The sequence below is a fragment of the Ambystoma mexicanum genome, chromosome 10 (genome assembly GCF_040938575.1).
Source record: "Ambystoma mexicanum isolate Mex_15411 chromosome 10, UKY_AmexF1_1, whole genome shotgun sequence".
NCBI classification, from domain to species: domain Eukaryota; kingdom Metazoa; phylum Chordata; class Amphibia; order Caudata; family Ambystomatidae; genus Ambystoma; species Ambystoma mexicanum.
In genome coordinates, this window is record NC_090932.1 from 232,143,972 (window position 1) to 232,167,338 (window position 23,367).

Genomic DNA, 23,367 nt, shown 5'->3' on the forward strand with positions numbered 1-23,367 from the left:
AAGCAGAGCCCCTCTCCCATTTCCATGGCGGCAGGAAGAAGAAAGTCTGAGCAGCAGCTGCGGAGTGCCACCGCCATCAGGTAAGTGGGGGTGGGAGGGACGTGGACAATTATGTTAAGGGAAGAGCGGGTGAGGGGGAAGATGGCTAGTCGGGGGGAAGCAACCGCCAGGTTGCTCAGAAAGTGGGCTTGGATTGTGGGATTCAGCCCGCGATCTGAGCAATCTGATTGCCTGAGCCCCCTGCCGCGGGTGCTCATTTCTAACCTTTGCTATTCTGCAGGTACACAATGGGATAGTACCAAAAGCAGAATCTTGCAAGTACAGTTCTTGCCGCATTCTGCTGGTCAATTCGCATGTAAAAACCTATCATTATGAACTATTGTCCACACTTAAAAGGTCACAAATTATGTATCTTTAATCAGCATTTTAAATGTCAAAATAATCCCTATTGATACATAGTAATACAATGAATTATTTTTCATTTGGACGCACCAAACCTATTTCCTGTGGTAGCTTATATGGCTCCTGAGATAGGAGTGCCTTTTAGCCCCCAATGTTGGCCCTCTTTGTCATTGGTTTGAGGGTTTATGCTGATAGCAGCAGTAATTTATTTTTGGCTTGGCCAGAGGTGCAAGCAGATCTACTTTTTTGATAACCATTGGGGTGCTAATGTATTTTTTAGTTCTGCTTCTGCCATTTGTTTGGAGGCGGTGGGGGGCTTTTCTTTGTTTTGGCAAAATCGAGACAAATCTAAAATCGCTCGCTTTGAGCTCAACCCTGCACCCTCCATTTACTTTGGGCTGGTTTGTACTGGGCCCTGGCCTTATGGGTACACCTGGGTTTATGGCAGTTCTTCTGGCCAGCTTGATTGGCCACCAAAACCTTTGTTTAGGGTCCCTTGTTGGAGCTTGGAGGGTGGAGGGCTGGCTTATGCCAGCCCAATGGTGCATGGCTATATCTAGGGGATATCTGAACCCTGCTCTGCTAGATTTGTCCTTGGGTTCTGCTGGTTTAATTGCCTTCTAGAGGATTTCTGTCCACAAAGCTGCTGTTGCTGCAATTTTGGGACCAATGTTGGGGCATACTGACTTGGCTCGGGTCCCATACTGTTGGCTCCAGCTTTGACATTGGACTTCTTCCCTCTGATCTCCCACATCATATGGGCTGAGATCTCAATGCTACAAACGTTTCTGAGCAGTTTTACCACCACTATCCCATTTTACTGCCTTTGTTGCATGCCTTGAAGTGTGAAGCTGCCTTCGTCCAGAAGGGTCGTGAGACACAGCTACCCTGCAACTGCTGTTTGGGCCATCTTGGGTCGCCACCACTGTTTCACCGGGCTGGCCTGTCTTGTCCATCGAGTCATCGGTATTGCTGCCAAGATTCCCAGTTCCACGCATGAACCCTGAGCTGGATTTCATTTTTCCTGTTGAATTCTGGAACTTGTATTTTCTTTTTCCTCATTGTAAGTACGGGCCTAGAAGTCACAGCATTCAATGAGGAAAAAAAAGAGTACTGACTTGTGGTGTCACGCATAGAACTGGGAACTTGTCAACAATGCATCAGAATTGCTTGGTCGGTTGCTCTGTCTTTATGGAGCCATCGTTGGCATTGTTTTCACTCCTGACTGGCTGATCCTACTCCTCAAAATGCTGATTGGTTTGTCTGAGTCGTCATTGGTCTGGGTGACTAGGTCCTGTAATATGCCCTGCAATAGAAGATATTTTACTCACCAGGTTGTTTCGCCTTCCTGGGCAACGGCTGCCACTGTGAATACTTACTTCTGTGCCCTAGGTTGGTGGGCTATTCGAGATCCATAACCTATGTGGTAGAGCGTTTCTGCAGGCACTCTTCAACCACATTTTGCCTTTGACTTACATTTGCACGAATCCTGCTGTGCTTCATTTCTTCCTGGGACTGCTGGCTCTTGAACCTGGCACTGGAACTCTTCCTGTTGATGTCCTCTTGCGCCTCTAGGGGTAGGTTGCTACAGTCTCCACACCTGTATGATAGAACTGGGGCTTACCTGGTTTTTTCACCATAACCGTTATTCTGCCCGTGGACTATGTCCTTTTTGTTCCAGTGGGGCGATTTTATCAACACTGAAACCTTTTTCGAAAGTGACATTTTAAGAAAGCACCTAAAGAGTGACATTTTTCCTGGGATCCGCTTGGGACCCTGACGTTTTAGACAAAAATCTGGATTTCTAGCTACTATTCCTGACTTACTCTACATTTTTAAATCCTTGTTTTACTGTCCTACCTATTGAAATATGCTTATTTACTGTGCATCAACATTCCTGGTTATTTGTGCTTTGCACATCTCCAGGAAAAATGTCCTCTCCAGAGCACTTCGCTCTCAATCTTCGCTAACGATTCAGATCCACTGGATAAAATATGCCCGGATAGGCAGTTCTGCATTCTCCGTTGCAGCAGCAAAGGCCTGGAACTCTCTTCCATTCTCCCTCTTCACAATGCATAATCACCTCCCTGAAGACTCTTCCAAATCAGATTTGAGCATGTCTCTGCTGGCTTCTTTTGGTCTCTTAGCACCAAGATGCCCCCTGGGCGACCGCCGTGCTTAATAAGTTCTATTAACATAACAGTGTAATGTGCTCTTATGGGTCTTGGTAGTGTTAGCCTGAAAATATCCTACATTTTGGTGGCCCTCTGGGCCTTGTTGGCTAAAGTATTTACCACTTTTCCTTCATCTAGGAACTATACAATTGTGTGGTGTGCATGCATTTGTAATAATATTTCTGATGTTTGTTAATCTGCTTAGAATCACATGCTGTGCATAGGTCCGACATCCAGTGGTCACTGCGGAGTATTGCATTTTGTTTTTCGTAGTCAAAGGGTACGTCGACAAGGCGTGTCTGAAACACTATCCCTATAGTGACGTGCGTTGTACCCACAATCCCTCATGCGTCGAGGTCCCTCAGATTGTTTTTTTCCACCCAGCTACTGGTCGCCTTTACGCGGAGCTCCTCGAGAGACATTGCAGATTTCATCTCCTCGACCTTTGGTCGTTTTCTTATAATATATAACACATAGATCCCTCCCTCGACGCAGTTGTGAAGCTGTTCTCCGCCGAGCAAGATCTTCGACGGAGGGGACGAGCGGAGAAGATACTTCGGCGTTGCCGAACACGTGGCCTGGCCTCGCAGGCCAAATACAGTAGGGAGAGTGGGGTCATGGGACATCTCTTGTTTCCTTTCTGAGAATGCCTTTCCCTTTCCCCTTCCTTTCCCTTGGGGTCGTTATCACGATTTACTGCCTCAGCTATGGAGAGGACACCTTTTAGGTTCTGCCCGCGTTGCAAGGGCAAGTTCACTTGGAAGGACAAGCATTCACGGTGTAACCGCTGCTTGCCCCTCGATCACAAGAAGGAGGGTTGCACGGCTTGTCGGCTTCTTAAGCCAAAGACTCTAAAAGACCGTAGGGTCAAGAGGTGGGCGGCCTACGCTATGTCGAAGTCCGATTCCTCACCCGCCGCCGCTACCACCGACAGTGACGAGGAACGTGATAACACGACCTCCGCTATGGAAGTCGTAGACCCCTCTAAAGAGCGCTCGCGCTCTTCGTCGTCTGTCCCCGGCCCCGACGGCCTCGGCTTACGCCCTGCTTATGGGATGAACACCCCGGCGACACTGACGCACACGTTAGCACCCATAAGCACACAACCCACGGCTCTTCTTCATCGAAGACGAAGAAAGCATCAGCGCCCAAGGAGACGCAGGTTCCACCGGCGGCCTCCTCGGACCGTTCAGGTTCGAAGCCCCTCTCGCAACCGCAGCCGCGACCAGCGACTGGGCTTTCGGCAAATAGGGGCGCCGCCCCCAAACCATCGGCCGGCGCGCACCAGCAGAGAGCGCACGCCGCCGTAGAACGATCGACACCCGTAACGTCGAAACCACAGCCCTCCTCTGACAAACTAGTCACAGAGAGCTTGGCGAGGATCGTTGTAGCCGACGCCACGAAGTGTACTCCGAAAAACACGTCGAGCGCTACGCAAAGGTCGAAAGACACGCTGAAAAGGCCCGAAGAAAGACAGGGACTACCCCCTTCAGTCGGGGGGACCCCCAGCACACCGGAAGGCTTTTCTGAAGGCGACGGGACACTTTCCTCGACGTTATGGGAGAGGTCGAGCCGTTTTCAGGCGGAAGACACTAATTTTCCCCCGCTAGACCGCTCAGGGGTACCCCATGAGACCATGGAAAGGCTCCATCTCTGCATGGAGAGGATGGAGAGGTTTATGAAGACCCAGAACCCTCCCACTCCCAAGAGAACAAGAGAAGGGCCTCAGGAGGACCCCAGGGCTAAATATCCGAGACTATTCAACCCCTCCCAGCAGGACACAGCCTCAGATTTCCATAATGTGTATGACCTCACTGGTGAGGAACAATACTTGGAGGAGGAGGATGAATTTGTGGACGAGGAAGAGGGACAGAACCAGGAGGAAGGTCTGGAAGACAGCCCAGACATGGTAGGAGAAGGCTTCGGAGAAAATCCAGAAGAAGGGCCTTCACATCCCTGGCAATCCCCATCAGTATATTCGGACACTGTTGTCCTGAACCTAAATCCTCCTGACAATTCACCTGTTAGGAACACGTCTCCCATAGACGATCAGCCCACATTCAATGCCCTGTTGCGCAGAGCAGCAGCACATTTCGAACTGGACACTGGGGAGATCTCTCCTGAAATAGACTTTGTGGAAAGTGTAATTAAGGAGAAACCCCCGGTCAGCCAGACCATTCCCCTCCTCGCTTCAGTGAAGAGAAGAATCATCCCTTCGCTATCCATGCCCGCACTAATCAGAGGAGTTAATCCAAGAATTGAAAAACTTCACTCCTTCACCCTCAAACCCGCTGTACATCAGGGGACATTCTATTCCTGACTCCCCTTTAGTAACTAATACAAGGAAGAGGGCAGGGGTGCCGCTGTCCACCAGCGAGGCACCACCTGACAAGGAGGGCAAGAGATTATATGCCCTTGGAAAGAGAGTCACATCCTCGGCTGCCTTTTCTGCAAGAATTGCGAACAACAATTCCTTGCTAGCTAGCTACGCGGACGTGCAGTGGGCCAAACTGCGCAAAGACGCCGAAGAAGCGCCGGAACCGCTACGGACACGCCTGCTATTAACTATTGGCGAAGGAACCCAGGTCAACCAGAGCATTGTGAAGAACTCTCTGGATGCTGCAGAGACAGCGGGACGTTCCCTGGTTCAGGGAATACTCCTAAAACGCCATGTATGGCTGCGTAACTCAGGGTTCAAACCGGAGACACAGGCGTCTTTAATAAATAAACCTATTGAAAACTCAAACCTCTTCGGGAAAGCGGTGGATGAGGCTCTGGAGATGGCTAAAAAAAGAGTTCGATACTATCAAAACTCTTGACCAGATCTCTAAGCCCACTACCAGACGCGGCTATGGCAACAAACGCTTTTTTCGTGGCAAACGCCAACAACAGAATCAGCAGCAACAGTACCCTGCCACCAATTACCAGACCAATAGTGGGCAGTACAGCCAAAGAGGCTAGCGCCGTGGCAAAGGGAGAGGTCGGGGGTCCACCCCCAGAGGCTCCCAGGCCCCCAACAACACCAAGTGACGCGAAGATTCGCGTCCCCTCCCATGCAACACCGGTCGGGGGCTGGCTAACATCCTTTCTTCCAGCATGGGAGGGAATAACGTCAGACCGCTGGGTACTTTCCACTGTAGCCCACGGATACTGCATCGAATTCAACGGTTCCCCAATATACAGACCCCCGAGGGGACGACGCATGACACCAGAACACCTTGCCATCCTTCTCCAAGAAGTAGAACAACTGCTGGAAAAAGGAGCCATAGAGGTCGTGCCTCTATCTCAGGTAACGGAAGGTATTTATTCAGTGTACTTCCTTGTACCCAAAAAGGATCCAACCATGCGCCCTGTATTAGATCTGCGCCCAGCGAACAAGTTTGTCAAACCCCAGAAGTTTCGTATGGTGACCTTACAGGAAGTGATCAACCTGCTATCACGAGGAGATTACATGACAACACTAGACATGAAAGATGCATACTTTCATATTTTAATGTTGCCAGCGCACAGAAAATACCTCAGGTTCATGATAGAGGGCAAACACTACCAGTTCAGAGTGCTACCCTTCGGCATAGCATCTGCACCAAGGGTATTCACGAAGGTACTGGCAGTGGCAGCGGCCCACCTGCGCAGGTTGTCCATCCCAGTTTACCCTTACCTCGACGACTGGCTCATAACAGGGGATTCTTACGAAACATGCTTCTCCAATACCCAAAAGACTGTGGACCTTTTGTTCCAGCTGTGCTTCTCCATCAATGAAAAGAAGTCCAGCCTAGACCCCAGCCAGATCAAACAATTCCTAGGGGCTCTAATTCAAACAAAGGACGGCCTCGTCTTCCCCTCCAACGAGAGGGTCCAAAACATGCTGTTTCAGATCCCTCAATATGTGGCCGGTCGGTGGAGGTGACGGTACGCAAAGCAATGCGCTTGCTAGGAATGATGGCGTTGTGTATTTATTTGGTACCTCACGCGCGCCTGCGCATTCGCCCAATGCAAGAGTGGCTCAACAGCCAGTGGTGTCAGGCCAGCGGACTATGGGACGATCTAGTGGTGGTCTCGCAGGCCTTGGTTCTCTCGCTACGGTGGTGGACAAAGGAAAACCTGGTAAGAGGGAAACCCTTTGCCACACCCGCGGCGGAAGCCACTCTAACCACAGACGCATCCCTCACAGGATGGGGGCTCACGGAGTGTGGACTCCGAACGTAGCATCCAAACACATAAATCTACTGGAGCTACTAGCTGTGTTCAAGGCGCTAAAAGCCTTCCAGGAACACCTACAAGGCAAAACAGTGATGGTCCTTACAGACAGCACCACAGCCATGTACTACATCAACAAGCAGGGGGGCACCCACTCTCCAGGACTGTCCAAACTGGCCCAAAATATATGGAAGTGGGCTCTCAAACAAAACATGTTCCTACTGTCACAACATGTACCAGGGGAACTCAATCTGCTGGCAGACAAACTCAGCAGAGATTTTCCCCTGCCCGAAGAGTACGAATGGCGACTGCACGAAGACATCGTCTTCGACGTCTTCACGCAATGGAGATTCCCAGAAATAGACCTGTTCGCAACCCTGGAGAACTCACAATGCCAAAGTTACGCCTCCAGGTACCCCCAGAACCAATCCAAGGGGAACGGTCTGTCGATTCAATGGTCAGGGAAATTTGTTTACGCTTTTCCCCCGACTCCCCTTCTCAACAAGGTGGTGCACAAGATGCACCAGGAACAAGTGACCATGATACTGGTGGCCCCAATGTGGGCCCGACAGCCATGGTTCGCTCACTTGATGGAAATGTCTCTATCTCCCCCAGTGAAACTCCCCTGCCCGTACAACATGCTGTCACAAGACAAGGGCAGGACTCTGCATCCATGCCCCCAGAACATGAACTTAGCAGCCTGTCTCCTGAGATCATAGAATTTGGACATCTACAGCTCCCGCAGAGATGCATGGACATCCTCAGGGAAGCCAGAAAACCTAACACTCGCCACTGCTATTCTAGCAAGTGGAAGAGATTTGTCATCTGGTGCAGAGGAAAGAGCATCAACCCGATTGACTGCTCTCCCACACATATTGTTCTATACCTCATCCATTTATTGGATTCAGGTCTAGTGTTCAATTCCATTAAAGTCCACCTAGCGGCACTTTCTGCATACACCACTTCCCAACTCAAAGTGTCGTGGTGGAAGATCCCTGTTATAAAGGCCTTCATGGAGGGAGTAAAGAGAATACACCCCCCGATAGCTGACCCAGCTCCCGGATGGGACCTTAACGTGGTACTTACCAGACTCATGGGCTCACCATTTGAACCCATGCACAAAGCATCTCTTAAAGACCTCACTCTTAAGACTGCTTTTCTAATAGCTATCACCTCCATCAGGAGAGTAAGTGAACTACAGGCTCTTTCTGTTCTAGACCCCTTCGTTACAGTTCACAGAGATAAGGTGGTTCTATGCACGCACCCAAGGTTTGCACCGAAATTCATCTCGAAATTCCACGTAAACCAGTCTATAGAACTACCAACGTTCTTTCAAAATCCTTCCAACTTGGGAGAAAAAAGTGTGCACACACTAGATGTGCGCAGAGCGGTCATGTTCTACATGGAAAGAACCAGACCACTGAGGAAGACTAATCAGTTCTTCGTATCGGTGGCAGCAGGAAGAGAAGGGGATGCAGTTTCAAAGTCCACTATTTCTAGATGGATTGTTCAATGCATCACTCTCTGCTATACTCTTGCTAAGAGAGAACTGCCCTTTAAGCCAAGAGCACACTCTACTCGAGGCACGGGGGCGTCCATAGCATTCATTGCAAATGTTCCCCTTGAGTCCATCTGCAAAGCGGCTACCTGGAGTTCTGTGCACACCTTTACAAAACACTACTGTCTAGATGCACACTCGAGATCTGACTCCCAGGTGGGACAGGCAGTATTAAGACATCTTTTCTCTACTGTTCCTTCTCATAACCCACCGCCAACTCCGGGTACTGCTCGCTACTCTATGCACAGCATGTGATTCTAAGCAGATTAACAAACATCAGAAGACAATGCATTACTTACCGTAAAAGCATTTCTGATGGTTGTATCTGCTTAGATTCACATGCGCCCACCTTTCCTCCCCGCTCGGATGGAAGGAACATAGACTTCCTTTATATCTCTCTTTTCTGTACTCACTCACGTCTAGAAGGCTCCCTCAGGGCAGAAAAACACAGAGGGACCTCGACGCGTGAGGGATTGTGGGTACAACGCACGTCACTATAGGGATAGTGTTTCAGACACGCCTTGTCGACGTCCCCTTTTCGACTACGAAAAACAAAATGCAATACTCCGCAGTGACCACAGGATGTCGGACCTATGCACAGCATGTGAATCTAAGCAGATACAACCATCAGAAATGCTTTTACAGTAAGTAATGCATTGTCATATCACTGTGCTAGAGTCTAGGAGGAGTACTGTGACTAATTTCTGTATGGCATTTTGGAGCCTAATATCAATATTAATGTAGGTTTTCATTGTTTTGGGTTTCCTTCTTATCTCACCCCTTTAAGCCTAAATGTATAATGCCTATCACAAACTAGTGCATAAACATTCTAGTCATGCGAGTGGGTTGGGTCTGTACTACCCATTACTATTTTTAAACATAAGCTTTTCTTTACTGTGTATTCTGTTTAAGCGAACAGCTTATTTTGACCTAGTCGATGTTATTAACGTGAAGTGTATTTTTGTCAGTATACCCGAGTCGTGTGTTCTTCGGGGTTGATGTTAGGAAAGATTTCCATGTATGTGTCATTTTCCCTCCAGTTGTGTACCCCCCAACTTTTTACTTTGTTTAAACGCCATAGTCTGACTTTACCAGAGGAGCACAGCCTTCTGCTGCACTCCTCTGGACTTTTCGCTCACTTTATTATGGGGAAACTGCCATGCCCTTAAAGACAGGCAGTACTGAGAGACTACTTTTCCCTTAGTCCTTTCCAATGTTGCAACTTTTCTGCAACATGTAACAAGCGTACAATGTACCTTACAGTACAGTGCACTTGGGTCTAATGGTCATTCCCAAAGGCCCTAGATACTCTCAAAGGATTTTTTAGGAGATGGAAATGTGCAGATGTGTCACGGACAGGGTTGGTGGCAGTTTATCTTTTCTTATATTTTTAACCCTTTCCTGCCAAGTAAACCGCATTAACTGTGTTTGGCACAAACAGTTGACCTGGCTCCAAAATGGCCATGCCACAAGGTTCTTTGTCCTGTGCTTTGGCCATCTTGCCCCTTAACCTTCCCCAGGTCGAGCCGACCCGGGCAGTCTTTATTTGGGCAAGCATTCTCCAGTGAAATGCCAAGCTTTCGCAGGCTTCTGCATGGCTTGTGCGTGTGCCTCTAGGATGTGGGCTGGGGTGTCTGTCCCCAGTACACATCCTCGGTGCCAGAGAGTCTGAAGTGCTGTGAATGCCTAGGACCACTGTGGTCTGTGATTGGTCCACGTACGGTAGGCCTGGATGTGAGCAGATCTCCCTTTGGGTACTCTTCGTTTTGGCGTTTTGGATAAAAGAAGGGCCCACACAGCCATACCAAGTCGATCTCTGGAGTTCTCACTGAACGAAGGATAGGATCCAAGTATCCTGAAACTAAGAAGCCGAGTCAAGGAACCGCTGGTGACCCGCTGGAAGGTTTGGCACCCTGAGCCTGCTGTTGTGCCGCTGGACCCCCCCTGCATCTGGTCGTCCTAGAAGCTCTGCAAAGACTATTTGAACCCATTGGAATAGTCTGACCAACTATTCTCTGCACCTTCATCGAACCCTGCAAGTAAGCCTTCTCGGAAGTGGCCCTGGGCCAACCAGTGGACTGACAAGCTTGCACAGGAGTTTTGCCCTGATAGCGCCGCCGTTACCGAGGCCCTCGTAACTTGGTACGTCGCTAACACTGTGTTCACGGCACTGTCTCACTGAATTTCATATACTTGGCATTCCCAGGTCTGGAGTAAAGTGAGTGTGCCCGAACCGGAGTATACATGGTGTCGCCTAGCCGTGGTGACGGCCTTTGCAGGTGCACTGCTTTTGCACCCCTCTTGCCCCTGAAGCCTGCTGCCGTGAAACTGGCATGATCCATCCACCAGGAGCGGAGAAATCGCCACTGTCCTGTTTGGGAATCATCACTGTATCTTCGTTGCTGAAAGCCGCAGAGCCGCCAAATTGCCGCACTTGAACCTGCAACTGAAGTGGACTCGACTGCCGAAGTTTGGTCTGTAGTGCGCCGGGGGTTGGTGAGTAATTACAACCCTGACTGGTGGCCCTTAGTGCCTCCATCCATTTTTACGCACGAGTGGCCCCTGAGGGCCACTCTCCTTTCCACTGCTAGTGCGAACTATTCCCAACTCTTGGAATCGGCTCTGCCCTCGAGCGGAGGCCTTCCTCAAATAGTGTGAACCCATTCTTCATCGCCTCACCCACCTTCCTGAGCTGCTACAGACCTTTGAAGAGACCCCATTTTGCCCATTTGCATTGCCGTGTGTGCCAACATTGCAAGTACATTTGAGCATCAGACTCCACTCTTATTAGGGTTTGGACTGCCTCTCAGTTAGAGTTGTGTTTGATGCAGAAGGGACTAAAGACTATTTGCACTGCCTGTTTCCTTCCCTTTTTAGGTACGGACCCTTTTCGTGCATTAACACTTTAGACCCCATTGGTCTTGTATGTATTTATGTATGTATTTAGATAGTATTAATGTGATTTTATGTGTGTGTTGAACCTCAAAGGCCTTGAAATAAATGTATTTGTATTTTTAATATATATAAACACCTGACTGGGATTGATTTGTAAGTGTTCTTTACTCTGTGTGCTCATTGAGGTCTTTCAGTCACCCTCGCCCCTCGTGAGACCTAGTTTTGACCGCCGCCAAACTACCTTGATTGGTCTGGCTTGTCCAGAAGGTTACCCTGTTCCAAGGAACTAGGCTGGCCTTCTGAACCTCTGCCCACCAGGTCAGAGTTCAGAAATCCATCTTAACAGTAGTGGTAAAAAAGTAACGATGCACAACAGTTGACTATTGGGAATAACTGTAATGCACTGCTGCACCTCCCACCTCTGTTAAGCCAAGTCTGACTCCTCTGCCATAGCTACCAGGTTAGAGAGTTGGTATTTACTTATGATTGGAACCCTGTGTTACCTTTATTAGATAGCACCACAGCCCATGCCAGAGGCCCCTGCAGAACTCTCCCTAACCAAGGGGAAAATAGTGTATTCACTGACTTGGACTAAAGCAGTCTCATTGGGAAACGCAGCAGAGCAGTCAGGCTTAACTTTTGGGGTCAAGGATGATCTGGCAGTTAGGTTCAACGGGATATATAAGAGAAGACACTACACAGATATGATGAAAAATATATACAATCTTATATTACACATAAGCAATATTGAGTACAAGGTAATATACAGGAGATACACAGTATATTATAGAAACAGTAAAGGGCCTTAGACTTGAACCCTGACCCCTCTCAAGCCAGTATCATAAGAACTACCTGGTGGCAGAATATCCTTCAACTCATAATGCTAAATTACAGGGGAGAAAGGGGATTCATAGCCTTATGTAAGGTACATACACATAGTTGAGGAATTCTAGTCACAACATGGGATGAAGTGTTCTTTACCTACCCCACAAAAAGTGTATCAGAATTATCCTTCAAGGCATTATTATTACAGATAACTGGTAGATAAGGGACGAAAATTGGTTCTAACAAATGGGTGGACCATCTAGCCAAGTCAGTAGAGTAATATAAAACAAGGGAACACAGCACTGGACCAAAACCGGTAACAGTGTACTATGAAGCCTTCATGAAGTAAGACACAGACAACAGATTCAATGTTCAAAACAAACTGATTTATTGAAGTAAATGTCAGGATCGTAGAAGGCCTAACTTGCCCTATGCTAAGGGGGGGATTTCCCTACCTGAATGAATCTAAGGTACGTCTGAGTCCAAGAGTTCAACTTAAGACTGTCTGTGTCAGAAACATATCCTTGCCCTCACAACCAAAGCTAAACAACGTATAGGGATGTCAATCAAAGAAATGGTGTTCTGCATAAAGTTATGTGCTTTTTCCAGCTCATAATATCTTCTTTGGTTCCCCTTCTCCAAGTTCAAAGTAGTTACCAAATGTCTTAAGGTTGCATTTCTCCAGTTCAAGGCACTATAGTTCCACAGAATCCTCAGGGTTCCCTTCCCGAGGTTTCAAGCAACCCAGTTAAAAAGAAATGGGACTTGAGGCATCTTTCTCAAGTCAATATTAGTAATTCCTCAAGACTCACAGTACCAAAAATAACTTCTAGTACACCAGTGGTACAAATGCTACATTTTCTCACAATGTTACTCAATGGCAAAGAGTGAGCTGTAGTCATTTATTATTCAGAAATATATATAAAATCATTGGCGCCTTTAAAACAAAAATATCAAACTAATCTGGAAATTTCTCGTGAGATCTAGGAAAACGTTCGCTGTACACTCTTGGTGGGCCCAAGATGGCAGCCTCCCTGGTTGCGTGAACTGGTTTAGAGCAGTTAATGGTCTTGGGCAGGCCACTACATTTCATGTGGGAGGGAATGGGCCTGAGTGTTTGTCGGTTTCTGAGGCCACCCTAGTTGAATGGCTGCCAAAACCTTTGTTTGAGATTCCCCTAATCGGCAGAAGCCAGCACGTGTGAGTGAAGGGGACTGCTCTCAAATCTTGACTTTAACCTTCCTTCTGTCTTCATTCTTCTTGATCTTTCCTCTGCTTTCGATACGGTCAACCACGCCATCCGGATCAATCATGTCTGTGACAACCTGGGCCTCACGGGTCAGGCCTTAGCATGGTTGGCCTCCTTTGTATCTGATTGACCCTCCCAGGTCCAACTCGGGTCCTTTCTCTCTCCCACCTTTCTCTCTACATGTGGTGTTCCCCAGGGTTATAACCTCTTACCCTGGCTCTTCAACCATTACTTAGCTCCTCTGGCCCACCTCATATCTACCTTCTGTTCTAACTGTCAGTGTTATGCAGATGACACACAGCTCTCCTTCAGGCTCCCCTCAGCCTCCTCTGATCTCTCACTCATTCCTGACTGTCTAGCTGCAATTCAGGAATGGTGTGCCTCCAACGATCTCTGCCTTAATGCCAGTAAGACTGAGATCCTTCTCATTGGGACCCCTGCTCCCGCTTTCCCTCTTGCTCTATGGCCATCCACCATGGGCCCTCCACCCTCACCTTCCTGTGAGGCAAAGAACCTTGGTGTCATCTTTGACTCCACATCTGACATCTCTAAGAAGTCACACTACCAGCTGCACCTCCTCAAGGTATTCTTTATTTTTTCACTTTACTCCAGAAGCTCACTGGTCTCCAGAGCCCTGGTTCTCTCTAGGCTAGACTATTGCAACAGCCTCTTTCTATATCTGCTTCCCTCCACTCTTCGCCCTTTGCAACTAATCCAGAACTGGACTGCAAAACTTGTCATTGGTCTCAAGCCTCACAGGCTCCTACACGACCAGTAGCCACCTTGCACTGCTTCTGGGCCTCCTTCCCACTTAGGGACTGTATCTGCAACCCTACAGTCCCCTGCCTCTCTGCGCTTACTTGACCCCCCACTCTGGCAGTACTTACCACGTCTTGCCATTGCCCTCTCCCACCTCTCCCACCGCCTCCCTCGCACTTCACCTCTTCCCTCCCCATCGCACCTGTGCGTTCAGTAGGATTGTTTTTGTCCTATCTCGGTCTACCCTTCCTTGTTTTATTGTGCCTAGAAACACTTGTGTAGAGGTGCATTATGAATGACTTATATCATATCATAGGCAGGGTCGAAGTCCGATTTCATGAGGAGCTAAAACTCTCATATAATATATATATATTTCTGAGGCTTGTGGAATCTGCTTAGATCACATGCTGTGCATAGGCCGACATCTAGTGGAAGCTGCAGAGTATTACAGTTTGTTTTTCGAAACTCGAAAATGGGCGTCGACACAGGGCGTGCCAGTAATACTATCCCTAGTGTGACGTTCACTGTACCCAAGATCCCTCACGCGTCTAGGATCCTCAGATTGTTTTTTTCCGCCATACTGGTCGGAAGCATTTTGCGGAGTCCCCTGGCCTTAGCCATACTTTTGCTAAAATATCGATAAATTTACATCCTTTCCCCATCCCAACGTCGAACTTCGACACTCGACGCCGGCTTGGAGAAGAATTCGACCGTCGGCTGCTGCACAACGGATTTGGGCTTCGGAAGGCCTCTGGCCTCGGCCCGGGCCTTGGAAGGCCTCTGGCCTCGGCCCTGCAAGTAGGGAGAGTGGGGGGTTGGACATACTCTACACTCTTGGTATATAGGTACACCTTATACATTTCCTACACTTACCAGTCCGCTGCCTCAAGGTGCGTATGGAGGGTACCCCTTTTCAATTCTGCCCCAAGTGCAATCGCAAATACCCTTGGGTCGACAGGCACGCCACGTGCAATCTCTGCTTGCCGAGGGACCACACTGAGGCGAACTGCAGAGCGTGTAGTAGGTTTAAACCTAAGACACTTAAGGACCGTTCGACGAAGCGTTGGGCCCACCACGCCAGGCAGGCGGCCATGGCAGCGGAGGGCGCCTTCAGCGATGGCAGCGGCGCCGTGCTTTCGGACGGCGAGGGCATTACGGCGTCTAAAGACAGCCGAGCGCAAGTCCCCGACCTCGGAAGGTCGTCCGACAGGGCGGCTATGGAGAAGACCCCCGGCGACACAAGCGCTTCACACACCACTCACACAAAACACACGAAGTCCAACCGAGACTCGACGACATCGAGTTCTCGGAAAGAGGCACATAGAGAACGGTCTTGCCACTCTTGCCAAGAGTGCCTCGCTTCCTAAGCTAACGGAAGTTCGATCGTCGGAGGACGAAGACGACTTCCACCCCCAGGCCGCTCTCCAGGAGTCGGAGCCCGCAGACAAGAACAGCGCGGCCCCACGTTCGAAGGACAGGGACTCTACCCCTGATCCTCGACGCCAGGCGTCGAAAACCTCTGGAACCACAAAGGGACAGGGAAAACACTCTTCCACTCACGGGGAGGGGGGAAAGCAGCAGAAGAAGCAGCCACTGCACTCTTCCACACCTGTAAAGCACTCCACTCCCCTTAAACAGACAGACAAGCCCAAGTCTGCTGCTATTTCTAAAACCAGCAAGTCTACTCAGGATAAGTCTCCTAGACTTTCTGAGAGAGTCATTCCCAGTTCCAAAGAATGGTCGAGTGATGACATAGATAGGGTCATTTCAAGGATGTCTTCTTTGGCAGACTTTTATGATAAAAATCCAGACCATTTCCTTTCATATAATCCACAAGGGGCTACACCCTCAGGCTCTAATGATCCTATCCCCCCCGAGTAAGAAGTCCCGGTTTGAGACACCTATGAGGTCTTCGGACCCCTTTGATGTACAACCATATTCACGGCCATACTCTCAGTATCAAGGAGAGACTTCCTTTGGTGAGGACCAAGAATTTGGCATGGTAGAAGAGCAAACCAGGACGGGCTACTATGGGGATGATGAGGACCAAGAAGAGGAAGAGGAAGACCCTGAAACCTACAGAGTAGATTCCCCGGTAGAGAAGGAAGCCCCGGTTACCGACTCCCCTGTCGATAACCAACCCCTCCTGAATGAGGTTCTCGCACGAGCAGCAGAACACTTCCATATTGACACCCACGGTGTCCAGGAGGAGAGGGACTTCGCCGAGGAGTTAGTGGGAGAAAGGAGGCCTGTTGCCCAGACCATCCCTATAATTAAGTCTATTCAGCGAAGAATAGACCCGTCCCTGGTGAACCCGAACCTCACCAGAGCAGTCAATCCCAGAGTTGAAAAACTTTTCAGGGCTGCCCAGTCTGACCCTCTCTATATAAGAGGACATCTGAAGCCAGACTCCCTGGTGGTCACTAACACTCGTAAGAGGGCTGGAACACCCTTGTCATCGTCCGAAGCTCCTCCAGACAAGGAGAGCAAAAAACTATATGGTTTCGGCAGGAAAGTAGCCTCAACGTCCGCCTATCAGGCAAGGATTGCAAACTCCACCACCCTGTTGGCCAGCTACAACTGCCATCAGTGGGAAGAAGTCACGGCACTCATAGCCTCTGCACCAGAACCCTTAAAGGGCCAGTTAGCACGAATTTCAGCAGAGGGTAGAGCCGTGTCTGGTTGCATTTTAAAAGCAACTTTTGACACCGCGGACAACGCAGGCAGATTGATAGCAGAAGGTACTGTTATCAAGAGACATGCGTGGTTACGGCAGTCTGGTTTTAAGGCAGAAACCCAGGCATCATTGTTGGACAAACCGGTGGAAGCCGATCTGTTTGGTAAGGCGGTCGAGGACACGCTGAAGAATGCCAAGGACGAATATGAGACACTCAAGTCCCTTGGCCAACTAACCAATAAACCCCCTAACCAGAGAGGGAATGGGAATTTTCGTCGCCCACGCGGCCAAAATTCCCAGAGAGGATCAAACTATTCCCAGGGGCAGGGTACACAGTGGAACAACAGCCAACAGTCTACCCAGGGTTACGGCAGGGGTAATAGGAGAGGACGTGGTAAAGGCAGAGGCAGCCCCAGTAAAGGAGGCGGCACGCCTCCACCAAAGCAGTGATGCTCAGTTCAGGGTCCCTTCTCACGCAACCCCAGTAGGGGGACGCATTTACAACTTCACCCAGGCTTGGGAAGGGATCACATCAGACAGATGGGTGCTGTCAACAGTATCCGAAGGGTACTGTATAGAACTACTGCAGCGTCCCCGGAACCATCCTCCACGACAAAGAGTACACTCTTTAGAACATCAGAAGATTCTCCTCGAGGAGATCGCCAATCTACTAGCAAAGGACGCGATAGAACTCGTCCCGGGTCACCAGGTAAACAAGGGTATTTATTCAACTTACTTCCTTGTGCCAAAAAAAGATTTGACAATGCGCCCAGTATTGGACTTACGGCCTGCCAACAAGTATGTCAAGCCCCAAAAGTTTCGTATGACTACGCTACAAGAGGTAAGGCCCCTCCTAAAAAAGGGGGATTACATGGCAACCTTGGATATGAAGATGCCTATTTTCATATTTCCATGTTCCCAGCGCACAGAAGGTACTTGCGCTTCAAGGTGGACAGTCGGCACTACCAGTTCAAGGTACTGCCCTTCGGGATAGCTTCGGTACCAAGGGTATTCACCAAGGTACTAGCGGTGGCGGCTGCACACCTACGCAGGGAGGCAATTCTGGTGTACCCTTATCTGGATGACTGGCTCATAACGGGGGAACCCCAGTAATTTGCAGGACAAACATTCAAAGGACTATCAACCTCCTCCACGATTTAGGCTTCTCAATCAACGAGAAAAAGTCAAGCCTGGTGCCAAGCACCTCCATACAGTTCCTAGGAGCAATCCTAGATACTCAATAGGGGTTGACATTTCCTTCAGAGGAAAGAATTCGGAATATACTACTGCAAATTCTGCAATATCAGTCCGGTCACCAAATAACGGTATGCAAAGCAATGCGTTTGCTGGGCATGATGGCGTCATGTATTTACCTGGTCCCCCATGCGCGCCTGCGCATGCGTCCCATGCAGGAATGGTTGGCGAAACAGTGGTCTCGGGCAAGTGGTCAGTGGGACGATTTAGTGGTCGTTTCGCCAACACTGGTACAAAGCCTTCACTGGTGGACAAGAGAGAATCTTGCACAGGGGAAACCCTTTTACGATCCCAAAGTACAGGCAGTAGTCACTACCGATGCATGCCTGACGGGGTGAGGAGCTCACCATCTCCACCACACAGTGCAGGGTCTCTGGTCTCACTCAGTGGCCAAGAACCACATCAACCTGCTAGAGCTTCTGGCAGTATTCAGAGCGCTTCAAGCGTTCGAGCCCCACCTACTAAACCTGTCAGTGCAAATCCGGACGGACAGCACGACAGCCATGTTCTACCTCAACAAGCAAGGAGGGAGTCGTTCGCCAAATCTGTCCAAGCTTGCCCAGAAAATCTGGATATGGGCACTCAGACGGAACATCTTCCTGTCATCACATGTTCCATGGGAGCTCAATTCCCTAGCGGATGCTCTGAGCAGAGACTCCCTCCCAGAGGAACACAAATGTTTCCCCACTATAGACTTATTCTCCACAAGCGAAAACAGACAATGCCCAGGATTTGCATCCAGGTTCCCCCAACCAGACTCCCAGGGGAACGCCCTTTGGATGAACTGGTCAGGGATGTTTGCGTATGATTTTCCACAAACTCCTCTCATCAGGAAGGTGGTCAGCAAGATGAACAGAGAGTCGATGACGCTCGTCCCAGTTGCTCCCATGTGGGCAAGACAACCGTGGTTCCCACACTTACGCAGGATGGCGGTATGCGAGCCCATCAAACTTCCGTCCTGGTACAACCTACTGTCCCAGCACCAAGGTCAAACAGTGCATCAGCAACCCAACTCAATGAACCTGGCAGCATGGCTCCTGAGGTCATAGTTTGGACATCTCAATTTACCACGGAGGTGTATGGACATCCTAAAGGAATCTAGGAAACCAAACACAAGGCACTGCTACTTTGACAAATGGAAGAGATTTGTTATCTGGTGCCAGAGTAAACAAATCAACCCAGTTGATTGCACTCCTTCCACTATTGTTACATACATGCTCCACCTGCTGGATGCAGGACTGGTTCTTAACTCACTGAAGGTACACCTGGCAGCCCTGTCAGCTTACACCACTTCCCATAACAAGGTCTTGTGGTGGAAAGTACCAGTAGTTAAAGCCTTCATGGAAGGAGTAAAGAGACTTCATGTAACGCTCACCTGATTCCCGCAGAGGCGCCGGTCTTGACTGGGTGAATGCCGTATCTTCAAAGGTGATGTGTAACACACGGTGGGCTCTTTGGGCTGGACCTCTGTGCACTGTATGTCTGACTCGAAGAGTAAGATGTCTGCAGATAGAAAATATGGGATTAATGAACTGGGGTTATTGGGTGCCTCTCTCCTCTTCCCTTTCTCTTCTCCTGTAGAACCTCAAAGGTTAACACCCTCACCTTAGGTAAGTGAACGCCGAGCTCTCCATCTGCCTCGGGGCAGGGTGCCGTAACCAGTTTCTTCACTGGATAAGGGTGCAGGCCTCTTGACCTCAGAGGACTGCTGTCCGTCGTTAACTGCACGAACGGTAAGTTATGGGCACTTCAAATGTCTTAAAAGTCTTTTGTAATGATATCTCTTGTTTTGCAGGGTTCCGGCGATGGCGGATGGCGGGCTGATGAGAGTTGAGGATCGAACCCGCGTGAGGAATAGAAGCGCCTGGAAGCACGTAAGTAAGCGCTTGTAGCCTGCTTCACGATGCGCACTAACTGTCCCTTTTATCTTGCAGGTACAAGTTCGGAGCTTTAGAGAAGCTGAAGGGTGCTGGAATACCCACTGGATTCGGCGTGGGAAGGAGTAATGGCACGTGAGTAATAAAGTTGCCCAATGTCTTTAAACGCACCTTCTTTTGTCTTTCAGATGCGGGATGCAGCGCCGAAGGCCTCCGGAGCGTGCTAAGAGCTGGTAAGCTTTTGTCTTTCAGATGCCGGAATACAGTGCGAAGATCTCCGGAGCATGCGAAGAGTAGGTAAGCCTTTGTCTTTCAGATGCCGGAATGCAGCGCGAGGCGTTGGTGACAGCCGATGGATCAGGTAAGAGATGAGCTGCCACTGAAGACCGTAGTGCTAACCTGTTCTTTCTTTGTCTTTACAGGTGCTGCTGAAGACTGGATTCCAGGATGGTAAGCCTTTGTTCCCTTAGGCCCAGGATCAGAAGCAGAAGACACGATGAGCGTTCTGCTGCAGAGAATGCAGAATAACGCAAAGCAAGATTCATCCATCGGGTGTGGTTTAAATAGCCTCCTGTAGTGCTTAGGCGTCTCCTTCCACAGCCACGCCTAGGTAAGAAAAGAGTTCCTGCTTTCCAGAAGAGTTCCAGTGTTCTGAACCTAGGGAGTGGCTCCTGCCCCACCCAACAGGAAAAGTAGTCCCAAACAGAAGAGGATCAGGGGTTCAACTGGCAGGTAAGTAAGCAGCATGGTCTGCTGCAGGTAAGTCCACCCAAGCATTATGAGCCCGGCGATTCCAGCGCTGGGACTGGGCATCTTTATGAGCCTGGTCCCACTGGCGCCAGGACAGGGTCCAAAAGGTCCCAATTGGGACTGGCTGGCACTCGGAACCGGGGTTATGGGTCTGCTTCCAAGGGAGTCGGGCAAGTCCTGATCTTTTGGAAGCAGAGATCATGACAGCACCCCCCCTCAAGGCCCCTCCCAAACCGGGCTTCTCCGGGGGTTTGGGCTTGTTAGGAAATGTTCGATGAAATCTTTTGATTAGACGAGGCACGTGGACATATTCTGCAGGTTCCCAGGATCTTTCTTGGGGACCGTAGCCTTTCCAGTCAATCAGGTAAAATAGTTTAGATTTGGAGATCTTGGAATCCAGGATACTTTTGACTTCAAACTCGAGTTCTCCATCAACTAGAATAGGTTTTGGAGATGTAGTTAGTCGGGTTTGAGGTTGCACGGGTTTTAATAGAGAGGCGTGGAAGACCGGATGTATCTTCATGTGAGGGGGCAAGTCCAACTTGACCGCTACTGGATTTACTATGGTAGTGATGGAATAGGGACCAAGGTATCTTGGGTTGAATGTGCGTGGTCCTTTTAGAGGTAGATATTTGGTGGATAACCAGACTTGATCTCCTACTTGATATTGGGGGGCTTCCTTCCGATGTTGGTCTGCTCCTTTCTTGTATTGTTCTTTAGCCCTTTGAAGGTGAGAAACGGCTTCCTTAAAGGCTTGGGTGATTGTAGAATGCAGGTGGTCTACTGCTGGTGTTCCAAGATCTTGGAGTGGATCCAACTCCGAGGTTCGAGGGTGACTACCGTATAAAAGAAAAAACGGGGTCTTCCCAGTTCCCGAGTGGACAGAGTTATTGTAGGCATATTCGGCTATCCAAAGGATATCTTTCCAAGTTTTTTCAGTTTGTTGTAGCATGCAGCGCAAATACTGTTCCAGAGTTTGATTGGTCCTCTCGGTTTGTCCGTCGGTTTGAGGGTGGTGGCTGGTCGAAAGTCTCACATCAATTTGAGCCGACCGACAGCAACTTCGCCAAAAATGAGAAATAAATTGACTACCTTGATCCGAAATTAGAACTGAAGGAAAACCGTGCAGTCGGACAATGTTTTCGAGAAATTCTCGGGCCAGAGTTGCTGCTGTTGGTAAGCCTTTGAGTGGAATGAAATGCGCCATCTTGGAGAATAGGTCCACGATTACTAGGATCGTATTGTATCCGGAGCATGGAGGTAGATCGGTGATGAAGTCCATAGAAAGCGTATGCCAAGGGCGAGGCGGGATGTCAATAGGGCGTAAGAGGCCGGCTGGTTTTTCCTTTTGACTCTTGTTTTGGGCGCATACTCCACAGGACATTATAAAGTCTCTGATATCTTTTTTCCAAGACGGCCACCAGAAGTAGCGCTTGATCTTTTCCGAGGTCTTGGTCATACCGGGATGTCCTTCCATTAAAGAATCGTGATAACAAGAGATTACCTTTTTCTGTAAATCTGTGCTGGGCAGGTATAACCGTTCTTGGAAATATAATAGGTTGTCCTTCACCGTAAAGTCTTTTCCCTGCAGATGCCAATTCTGTATGTCTGCTGGAGTTACCAGTAGCCTGGCTTTATCCTTAACTTCCTCTATGGATTGTGTGGCGATTACACCTAGAATTCTTTGTTCGGGAATGATAGGTACAGGTTTAGGATTGATCAAATGTTCTTCCACTCCCATCCGAGAAAGGGCATCAGCTTTACTGTTTTTTGTACCAGGTCGATAGGTAATTATGAAGTCAAACTCGGCAAAGAATACTGCCCAACGGAGTTGCCTAGAGGATTGAGCTTTTGCGGTCTTCAAATATTGCAGGTTTCGGTGATCTGTAATCACAGTAACGGTGTGTCGGGCCCCCAGAAGATAATGCCGCCAAGCCTTAAAGGCAGACTTGATAGCTAGAAGTTCCTTATCAGTAATAGTGTAATTGAATTCAGGAGGCGAGAATTTGCGGGACCAAAATGCCACGGGATGCAACTGATTGGTTACTGGGTCCTTTTGTGATAGAACTGCCCCCATGGCAAGGCTCGAAGCATCAGTTTCAACGATGTAGGGGAGTTCTGGGCGAGGATGTTTTAAGATCGGTGCAGAGATAAATCTAGTCTTCAAATTCTGGAAAGCTTGTTCCGCCTCGGTAGACCATTCAAAACGTTTGTTTTTCTTTAGCAAGGCGGTGATGGGCTGGACTATTCGAGAGAATTCGGGGATAAACCTGCGGTAAAAGTTAGCGAAGCCTAACATGCTTTGAACACCTTTTACGGAGGATGGCGATGGCCATTTCAGAATTGCATCGACCTTCTTTGAATCCATACGCACTCCGCTAGGTGATAATATGAATCCCAAGAATTCAACTTCAGTCACGTTGAAAACACATTTTTCCAATTTAGCGAAAAGTTTGTGTTGACGCGATCTCTCGAGGACCATTTTCACGTGTTTCCGATGTTCAGTTTCCGATGAAGAATAAACGAGGATGTCGTCAATGTAAACAACAACACATACATCTATGAGTTCTCTGAGGACATCGTTCATAAAATATTGAAAGGCGGCCGGGGCATTGCAAAGTCCGAAGGGCATGACCTGATATTCAAATAGCCCATACTTGGTGCGGAAGGCCGTCTTCCATTCATCGCCCTCTTTTACTCGTACCAAGTGGTAGGCTCCTCTAAGATCCAGCTTTGTATATATGCATGCT

General features: G+C 49.0%; 1 protein-coding gene across 1 annotated transcript in view; it reads left to right on the forward strand.

Annotated features, from left to right (window-relative positions):
• Nucleotides 1–23,367, forward strand: part of BMP1 (bone morphogenetic protein 1) — a 984,430-nt gene that overhangs the window by 931,210 nt on the left and 29,853 nt on the right. The gene's annotated exons all lie outside the window — the stretch shown is intronic.